The sequence below is a fragment of the Monodon monoceros genome, unplaced genomic scaffold (genome assembly GCF_005190385.1).
Source record: "Monodon monoceros isolate NGI ecotype Baffin Bay Population unplaced genomic scaffold, NGI_Narwhal_1 Super_Scaffold_11, whole genome shotgun sequence".
Taxonomy (NCBI): Eukaryota; Metazoa; Chordata; class Mammalia; order Artiodactyla; family Monodontidae; genus Monodon; species Monodon monoceros.
The window spans coordinates 34824568-34835652 of record NW_021703767.1 but is presented as its reverse complement, the minus strand read 5'-3'; the positions used below and the strand labels follow the sequence as shown (position 1 = coordinate 34835652).

Below are 11085 nucleotides of genomic sequence, written 5' to 3'. Positions count from 1 at the left end.
AAGGATAAAATAACCTAGAGATCCACACAGAAATAGGCAGAAGTTTTTGGACAACATTTAGTCCAAGATTAGATCTAAAATCCCTAAGATTCTCCCAGATTCCTTTCTGGAGAACACTATGTCTAAAATAAGAGTTAGTAACCTGGCTCTGGGAGTTTATCACAAACTCCAAGGGCTAGACAGACTGATGAAAGGGAACTCGGGATACCATATCTTTATAAATTCTCTGGAACCTTGCACCAGAGTTCATGGCAAATTGGATCAAAGCCAAAGGCCTTAAAGGATTGGCCTGAGTGTTGATAGCTGGCTCTAGGAGGAGGAATGGAGACAAGGACAGATATTTACATTTCAGCTATTTAGAATCCTCATCAGGGAGGATGAATATGTCTACTTGTATGATTTAATGCTATCCAAAGGCATATTCTTATTTTTCAAAGAAAGAAACTGGGACTGATAGGAGGCTAAGAAAATTTCCCAACATTATGTAGAGTCAAGCTAACATCTGCACTCAGACTCCAAAATTCATTATCTTTCCACTATATCAAGAGGTTGTAATATTCCCTATTCACAAGGTTTTGTTTTTTTAAAAAAACACTGTTCCCAAATTAGGATTCATCTTTCCATTTTCTAATTTAGCTATTTTTTCAGTGACTATATAGGTCATAAAATAAGCCTCTGGATCTTATACTATTAGTTGAACTTAGCCTTTGCTTAAGTTCCTCTTAGTCTCTCTGCCTAAAGTAGACAAAATATTCTCTAACAATAATACAACTTTTCCCTTAATTGATGCTTTCTCATAAAATCTCAACAGTAGTATACTTTTTATAAATTCTAATTCTTCTTGACCAAATCTTCAAATAAAAAAAACAAACCAATTTAGCAAAACTATTTACATTTTTAAATTAATGACAATACAAAAACACAGACCAACATAAAAAAAAAATGACAAATATAGAAGAGTTCTCAGATACTAGACTGGAAAATTGAAGAATAAAGAGATTAAAATAGCAAGTGATTATTTAAAATATATTTTAAAAATTTCTTTAAACATTGCTAAACAAAGGAAAAAAAGATCTGAGGAGATATTTTAAATTTGGTCAGCTTCCTTCTGGCCATTTCCAAATAAACATACCAAAACTAGGAAGGGTACATTTTAGTCTGAGACAATCTGGGCTATTTAGAAAAAGGTCTTTCTGTTCATTTAGACTATTAACCTCTACACACACACCCTTAGAAATACATACACAAAAGTTAAATATAAATTAACTTCTTAATATAAAAACAGCCAAAATCTTCTGTGCATGTAATTTTAAATATTTGTATGTCTCAGAGAATACTGTACCAGGTATAAGCAAACTTAGGTTCTAAACTGAACCTTACCCCTTTCTAACAGGGTGACTGGATAAGTTAGTAATAACTCTGTGCCTCAGTTTTCTTACCTGTAAAGTAACGGAGTTGGGATGGATAATTTCTAAAGTCATTTCCAGCTATATGACTATATATGATTCTCAGACAAGTGGGATGAGAAAATCTATGAGGCTGTATTGAATTGCATTTGTCCTTGGTCCTGAACAACTTCAGAATTTTAAGCTGATTCATTACAGCCAGAAAAGAACATTTCCATTTCAATTTCAAGATAATCATAGCCAGGTTTAACCCTTTCAGATTAAATGTTGATTTTCTTAGCCCTCTATATTTGTTAGCCCAGGACTTTCCTGTAATTAGACGTCAATCTTTTGATTAATTCTGTATCTGCTTCAGGAAAGTGCCTACTTTTAGCCCCTAGATTATTTCTAATGTGTGTGCTACCTGCCCTATGTATACTTGCTCTTGTGTTTTTGTGCCCTTTTCCTTGTACCTAAGTAGCACTTTACTTTAGCTGATAATTCTCTTTAAGAGCCCAATCCTGCCCTGTAAGATTTTTAACATTTCTGTCCCAAATAATGGATAGGATGATATGCTTCTACTTCTGTCTCTGTTTTAAACCAGAAATATTTTATATCAAATATCACAAATCCTCTTGTTATTGCAATATTCTTGTATCTAAACATCTGTAATATTTCTTAAAATAAAGGGGATTAGAATTTTCATCTTAAAATATGTTCCAAAGTTTTAATTATTAGTTACTCAAAAATAGGTACATTCTACTTACATAAGTTAAAGATCATATGATACTCCATAACTCAAAATTATAAAATTATAGTAAATTAACTGATGTACACATAGGAGTCATTTTAGCAAACTGTAAATTCAGTAATGACATAACTAAATGCAAAGGTCCAAATGGCTGACTCAGGTAGTAATTTATTAATGTGTTTTTACCACTCAGACACACATATTGACATATTCATTGTTTTAATCAGTAAAAGGGACATACCAGTGAGAAATACGTCATTTTTTTTTCTCTTTCTTGGTGTATCATCGAGAGGTTATCTCTAGCCTGAAGGGAAAAAAGGGTAGATGGAAAAGTATATTTTTATTGTATAAAAACTTAAATAGGAAATAATTATTTTAACTAAAAGTCTCTGAGTTTCTGCATTTTTCATTCAAAACAATCTAAATAACCCTACCTTTAATTTATTTTATAATGTATATGGCAGAGTCCCAAGCTGCTGGCACTAGACAAAGGCTCAAGTAGAGAATAGATAAGAAAATGACTCTGTCGGGGAGTAGTTAAATAAACAATACTATATAATACACATATAAACACTAATTATTGCCAGGACTGAAGAGTATGTGCCATTATATTTCTTCTTTCTAAACACACTTCTGAGGAAGTAGTTTTAGTTCTTTTTTTGAGTTCTTTTAGCCTTCAAGGCTATTCTTTGGGAGTACAAAGGTACAAAGAAAAATAAAGTTAAACTCATTAAGAAAGATTTCTTCAGAGTCTCCCAACTAAAGCCTTTGATGAAGCTCTTAAATATTATCAATAGATTGCTCAATTGTTAATTCTATAACAATTACCCAGGGCTTCCCTGGTGGCGCAGTGGTTGAAGGTCCGCCTGCCGATGCAGGGGACACGGGTTCGTGCCCCGGTCCGGGAGGATCCCACGTGCCGCGGAGCGGCTGGGCTCGTGAGCTATGGCCGCTGAGCCTGCGCGTCCGGAGCCTGTGCTCCGCGGCGGGAGAGCCCACAACAGTGAGAGGCCCGCGTACCGCAAAAACAAAAAAACAAAATTTTACTGCTTTTCTACAGTCTAGTGAATAATTCTAAGTATTTCTATTTGCTACATGAGAAAATGAAGGCAGATTATAAATTTCCCTAGATAGTTTTTTAAAGTGATATAAATAATCGAAATCACCTTTCACTCCCAGCATTCCCTAAGCAAATTATTGGCTGCAGAGTGTAATTTATGTTTACAATGATTAGCTAATAGTTTGCAATATATTAAATTCATAATGTAAAGTTGTGAATTTTAGTATGTGTATATAGTTTATTGTACAATGAGTCCTTTTTCACATTTACTGTGTACAGTAAGTATATTAATACCTATATTATGCCTTTCTTAAAGTAATACTTTAAAATTCTAGAGTTTCGTAAGTGTTCCATGTGAATTTTTAACTTATTAAAAAATATTTACTGTCAGGCTGTATATGTCAGGCACCCTCAATATGCCAGTAATATAGCAATGAACAAGTCCTAATTTCAATGCTTATTGTTGGGAAATAATATCCATACTGTGTTTGAAACAGTTATTGTTTTCTTTAATATGGTATATTGGAATGCACTGCAATGAAACAGTGACTTTTGTAATTTAATTATGGTAAAGCAATTTTTAAAATCCATTACTAATGCTAAACATTCTCATGACCAATTACCTTTATATCATCTTGTCAGTTAGTGGCATTGAAAATCCAGTTTCTTCATTACTAATAATGCTTTGATTTTATTGCTTTCATTTTATACATGGTGGCAATGGAAAATTCTACACAAGTCATTGAATTCTGTGGTTCCACGAGACGGTTCATCATTCTACTCTACTGTAGCTGGATAATAGCCTTACTGTACATGATATGCTTGTTCTTTTAGTTCATCTTCTTTCTATTCTATTCTCTCTCTCCTCCCCTTGAGGCTGCTATTATTCTTCTCCACCCTCCATCCCATAACAAACTTTCCCAGCAAACTTGACTCCAGGACCCCTTTGTGCCATCCTGAAAAAAAAAACAGTGTGTGAAATATGCTTTAATAGCATGTCTTTGCTGCTTATATAAAGGAACACTGTATGCAGAATAACACTTCATTTTTCTGTGATATATTGCCATATTGTAACATCATTGCCAAGGGACTTATTTTTTCAATATATTTAATAGTAAATTTCTCTATGAGCATATCAACTGGAAAAAAAAGTCTATTATTCCTGATGAACTGGCAAATTCCCTATTATTAAACACTGAGCATTGTATGATCAACTACATTTTTCCCTGACAGGAAACTTGGAGCCAGGAACCAAGCTTTATGCGACCACAGGTCTATATAGTTTTGGTAGCCCTAAGAAAAGAGAATTCAAAATTATGAACACAAAATTAAGTGCAGGGGGCTTCCCTGGTGGCGCAGTGGTTGAGAGTCCGCCTGCCGATGCAGGGGACACGGGTTTGTGCCCCGGTCCGGGAAGATCCCACATGCCGCGGAGCGGCTGGGCCCGTGAGCCATGGCCGCTGAGCCTGCGCGTCCGGAGCCTGTGCTCCGCAACGGGAGAGGCCACAACAGTGAGAGGCCCGCGTACCGCAAAAAAAAAAAAAAAAATTAAGTGCAGGGCTATGGAAGGGGCTCGTGTAAGTTCAGAGCCTTGAAGCTTAACCTTTATTAGCTACATGGCAAATCCACTTCTGCTTGGAACTAAGATTTATGCCCAGCTGCTACTATTTTCCTCTATCATTGTTTCTTAATGCACTAGGCTACCTTGTTATCCTTACACAATTGGGGTCTAATTGGTTGTTTATCTAAAATTTCTGAAAAATATGGAAATTATTAAAAATTACATACATATAAACATATTCTTTAAACTGAAAGCACATAAATATTAATTTGTTAATGTTTTCATCGATACACAAGGCTTTTTATTTGGGTAAGGTATTAAATGGAGGTTAGTTAACAGAGGTTGTCTTCTGTTTAATTACCCCATCCTCATCTTTATAATTTGAATTTTATATTTTAATTTTGGACTAATGGTTTTATATTTCATGTACCTGTGCTTTTATTAGAAGATGCCTCAAAATTATTTCAAAATAGGTGGATTAAAGTTATACTTACAACTACTTGTACATAAATTTTCTAATTTGTAGATTATCCATGATAATGTTGTCATATATGGCTGATTACCTTGGACTTTCCTGAGTTGCTTCTTTTTGTTATTTTTGGCATATACTATATAAACAAAAGATAATTCATCCAACTCAAAACATATGACAAAGTTTTTGTTGTATGTAATTTAGGACTATGTTGCTTCAACTTTCTAAAATCCTGAGCATACATTGGGTACCATTTCTTATACACACCGATTATTTAAGTATACTCAAAAATAATAAAGGTGGGTAGATGTCTGTGTGTGCGTGTGTGCGTTTTAATGAACAGGCAAAAGTAGAAATGAGTCAATGTTTCAACATAGCTTTTGTGTTGAAGTTAACATGCTTTTAAATTTGCCTAGGGACAATTTGTAGAAATATTAACTATTGCCAATCTGTTTTGTCACACAAGAATGAACAGCAAATGGTCATTGGTATTTTCATCTGACCTTGTGGTGTGGAGTTTTAAGAACCTGCAATAGTGCACAGATGTGTACTATCCTTTAAAATCTGCATCTAATCTTCTGGGCTCAGTTTCAGAATCCAGTGCTATCATTTAAAACAAATATAGTTTGTTCTTTCATCTGTGCAGCATAACAGAAGAATTTTAATCAAAGTCAGACACATATTCTGAAAGAAATCACTGTCTACCCTTCCATGAAAGAACTAAATTTCAGTACCTTACTTCAAATTTTACATGTTCAATAAATTAATTTCACACATCTTATTTTGAGTCATCCAAGATGGAGTGATTTCATTCCTTAACAAAAGATGGTTTGTTTCATAGAGTGTGCCTTGTTATGAGCTTTAGTAAATTCTGAAATCCATTAATACAGGAAATTTGTTTTTATACCATTTTGCAGACAAAAATAGCATGTTATTGCATGGATGAAAAAGGACAATTAAAAACTTTTAAAATATTTTCTGAGGGAAAGTTCAGTTTAGGTTATTATGAAAATACTGCTTAAATCAATAGGCCTTATAAAACTGTAAGATTAACAAATATGAGTTCTTTTATTTATTTATTTATTTTTTGCAGTACGCGGGCCTTTCACTGTTGTGGCCTCTCCCGTTGCGCAGCACAGGCTCCGGACGCACAGGCTCAGCAACCATGGCTCACGGGCCTAGCCACTCCGCGGCATGTGGGATCTTCCCGGACCAGGGCACGAACCCGTGTCCCCTGCATCAGCAGGCGGACTCTCAACCACTCCGCCATCAGGGAAGCCCTATGAGTTCTTTTAGAAATAACAATCTAGGTCTTTATTCTCAGTGTAACATAATCATGCATCATTGTAAGATGCAGTTTCTGAAACCTGGTCATTGTTTACGTTTTGAATGTGTGACAGCACAATGTTGGAGAAGTATCTAAGATGTATACTGAAAATAATGGGGGATTAAAAGTGATACCATAATAGAATGGACTAAAATTACTGGTGCAGTTACACCTGGAAAAACTGAAAAAAAGAGAAAATAAGATTGAAACACATTAAAACAGGGAAGTTTTAATAGGCTGAACTTTGATGTTTCCACTAACTTTAATGTTATAAGACATTTAGAAAAGGAAATTTAAGACACTTTTTTAAGCACTGATTTTCCTAGTGAGTTCTAAACATAGGCAATTTGTCACCCTTAGAAAGTAGTGTACAGTAAAAATACAAAATAATCCATGAAAGATTTAGATATGTGATGAATGATGATATACAATTGGCTTATTACAGGAAATAAAGAAGTTTGAGACAAGTACTTCTGATCAAAGCAAGGAGAGCAACCAAAGTTTGGTGCCCCTGTGCAATAGAATACTGCATAGATGAGAAACTTGTCTCTAATTATTATGTTTCGTTTTTTCACTTTGAGAATATAATACATTTTTACAATGTAGCCTATCATGAAAAATGATCTAAAGTAATAATATTTTGAATGAACATAAGTAATAACTGATTTATGAGACAATTACTCTAGTTCTTCACTCTAAGCAGATATATATATACATATACATGTTATAATCACATGTATATTTAAAATAAAGTTTAAGATATTGCAAAAATTCATAGTGAGTATTTGCTTCATGATGACTACTTAGGTATTCGGTATTGACTTCAGAAATCACAGCTCCAGTTTTAGGATCTAACTTCCCATGAAACAAATTTGACTGCCTGTTGCAACAAGTATAAGTATGTCATTAAAGACTGTAAAAGTAACTTGCTAAAAATGCCAGCTTGCCTCTTCCAGTTTGCTCTTTGAATGGCCACAAATTTTTGTTTGTAATTCTTATTGCATGAATCCCTCAGGATAGGCTTGGTTATGCTGTGGTAACAAACAACCCTAAATGTCTCAGTGGCTAACATAACAAATGTTTATTGTTTTGCTCACTCTGTACATCTGGTGCAGATCATTTGAGGGTATTGTTCTTCATTGTCTTTCAGAGACCAGACCGATGGATGTTGCAACCACTATCTGGAATGCTTCCAATCACTGTGACAGCAGGAAAGACAGTTCATGAAAGTCTCACTCTGTCAGTTAAATGTTTTGGCCCAGAAGTGACCCATGTTGCTTCTGTTCATGACTCCTTTGGCCAGAACTAGTCACATGGACTCACCTGAGGAAGCCAAGTAAAGAGGAAATCAGAAAAGAAAATCCTACCAGGCAGCCAAAGATCAGAAACAGTTGGTGAACTGCACTAATGATTTCCACACTGTACATACAGCACCAACCTGTTTTAAAGGCAACTATTATTGATTGAATAACTCATTTGAAACACAACCATGACTAAAAAGTAATATTAAAAGGCCATTTTTGTTGGCCTAGAAGAGTGAAAGAAGCCTTCTTAAGAGCCAGCTTCTGCTGGGATTCCTTGCTATGGTTTCAGTGTACTTCAAAAGCCTTCTACTAATTGTAAGCTTGGGTAAAACTGCTATTTTGTTGAGTGATGTCAGTTACAAAAACACTTCAGCAAGAGTGGTGAGCTCTTGGCAAGCTATCTGTCTCACTGGGAAACGAATTTCTGGAGAAGGGAATAACCGTACATGCTATTATCACTGTCTTAAACTGAGAATGATCTCAGCCTTCAAAGTTGTTTCATCAAGGCCCTGCTGAAAACTTAGCCATTTTAAGGACAGGTGTCCTGCCAAAATGCTTATTGACTGGCTGTCACTAGATAATGTATTACTAATAAACTGAGAAACAAACTTAAGTCTCAAATACAGGAAAAATTTTCCCAGTCCATTAAGGATATGAAAGAAAAGGATTTTAGGGCTGTTTCAAAAATACAGCAGTGTCTGAACCTTTGAACATTATCTGTGTGGTGGGAACAACCAAAAACAAAGTTAGTTTCACACAATGCCTTATATTCAATTTCCCATTTCTCTAGGATGATGAACATTTTGAAAATGAAACAGTGGTTGAGGATCAAATATTAAAGCTTTTAGTAAATGTTGGCTTCGAAATATCCTTATCTTTGACATGCTAATTTTACAAAATAGGTCACAGATCCCAGAAATATTTAATTAGATAATACTTTGCATAAATATTTCAAACTTTGCCATTTTAATGTATTGGGAAGATAGAATGAAAGGAGAATGTTTATAGATAGATTTTTTTTAGTGTTTTGTATTCTATTGTATTGCAATAATAAAATAAGATATATGAAGAAAAGATTGCTGTCTTTTGGAATATAACAACCTAATAATTATTTTTATTATTAAACAGAAGTATTAACAGCTAATGTTTCTTAAATATTTGCCATGTGTCATGTACAATTATTATGAAAACTTTATATGTATTCACTAATCGTATTCTCACAACAATCCTCTGGTGTAGGTATTACTATTATTATCAGCAATTCATGAATGAAAAACATTAAGACAGTCTGAATCCCAAACTTTTGCATTCACATTTTTTTCAGAATATGGGCTTTGGAGACAAAGAAACTTGAGTTCCAAATCTTACTTTACATTTAGTAAAAGTGGCAGCCACTTTCAACAAATTATGAAACCTCTGTAAACACCAATTTCTTCATTTGCAAAATTCACAGTCTTTTGATGGGAAAAAGTATGAGTAAGAATGGAAATTATCAATACTTAGCACACTTAGGTCCAAAAAACATCAGGTAGTATCATCATCATCACCATCATCATCATTATCAGATATAAAGGAAAGCATTGTGCATAATCTCAGTAATATAGTGGATACTTAATATATATTAGTTACCTTTCTTGTATTTCTTCAAAAGTCATAATAGGCTGAAAAGATAAAAGACTACTCCACATGTGAAATGGAATCTAACCGGGATGGAATTCCACAGGACTATGAGAATTGTGTCTGTGAATGACCTTGAAATGAAAACCCACGGACTATTTTTAATCCTATTTCTAAATTTAACTGTGTCATAGTCTTATATTAGTCGTCTCATTGTCAGGGAGTTTGATGTTCATTTAACATACACTGAGTACATTTTTCAGTGTATCAGCTTTCAAATCCTGGCTTAGAACGAGTTTCAATGACTATTCACATTTCCCGCAGAGGCATGGTGGAATTTAATAAAAGATCTGTGGATTGAAGGGGGAGTAGGATATCAGGGTATGAAAGATTTGTGACAGCTCTGATATATTTCTTTCCTCTGTTCAAAAGCAAAAACCACAAAGCACTTTAAAATTACTGAGAAAATTACAACTGAATGTTAGTACTCTTTAAATCCAAGCATCACCTCTGACTATTAAAATGAATGTAAAGCTAAAGTGTATTTGAGGTTCAGTGATTTAAGTAAAAGTTCTCTGGGACCAGAGGTATCTCCTATACTGTCTGATTAAGGATACCCATCTGCAAAACTAAATGATGCACCAACATTGCAGGCTCAAATCAGTTTAATTGATTTGTGTGTATCATTATCCTCTCTGTTATGCTTATGTTTTCAATTGTCAAAAGCATACTTTGCCAGTTAAGAGCTATGTTACATACACAGCAGTCAGAGGATGGAGAGTCCTATCATTAGTTTATATCATACAGTGCTGGCCAAGAATATTACTTTTCAAAAATGGAAAAAACACAGCTTGAGAAATAGGTGCAATGACACATTAATTCATGCAAATCCAGGAAACTAATGTGGAGGTGGTGCTATACTTAAAAACTAGTTTGGGTTCCAGGATGGCCAAGTAAAAGATCCAAAAGCTGACTGAAGGTAAGCTTAGCCCTATTATGTTATCCTAGCAAATTGAAAGAGATAAGAAATTTTTCTGAAGTAAGAATCTTGACTAATAATTGGCATTAAAATGAATTTTTCAGGGATTTCACTGGTGGCACAGTGGTTAAGAATCCTCCTGCCAACGCAGGGGACATGGGTTCTATCCCTGGTCCAGGAAGATCCCACATGCGGCAGAGCAACTAAGCCTATGTGCCACAACTACTGAGCCTGCACTCTGGAGCCCGTGAGCCACAACTACTGAGCTCACATGCTGCAACTACTGAAGCCCACACGCCTAGAGCCCGCGCTCTGCGACAAGAGAAGCTACCATGATGAGAAGCCTGCGCACCGCAATGAAGAGTAGCCCCTGCTCACCGCAACTAGAGAAAGCCTGCGCGCAGAAACAAAGACCCAGCACAGCCAAAAATAAATAAATAAATTTATTTTTTTAAATGATTTTTTCAAAAAAGCTGAACGTATGTATCATCTTGCTTATTTCTAATAAAAATTAGCCACACATTAAATCATTTTTTGTTTAACATTCCTACTAAGTTTGTGCTAGAATAAAAATATCAAACTACAAAATTTAATGACAATATTTAACATCTTTGTTGATGCCAACAGAT

General features: G+C 34.8%; 1 long non-coding RNA gene across 2 annotated transcripts in view; it reads right to left on the bottom strand.

Annotated features, from left to right (window-relative positions):
- Positions 1–2356: 2356 nt before the first annotated feature.
- The window catches only part of LOC114890387, a 38574-nt gene continuing 29845 nt past the window's right edge, over positions 2357–11085 (bottom strand). The window contains exon 3 of one of the 2 annotated variants that reach the window (XR_003792272.1): positions 2357–2440. This is a non-coding gene — a long non-coding RNA (uncharacterized LOC114890387). Of the gene's footprint in view, positions 2441–7398; positions 7880–11085 lie in introns of those variants that run through there. The other variant, XR_003792273.1, reaches the window with a different exon arrangement.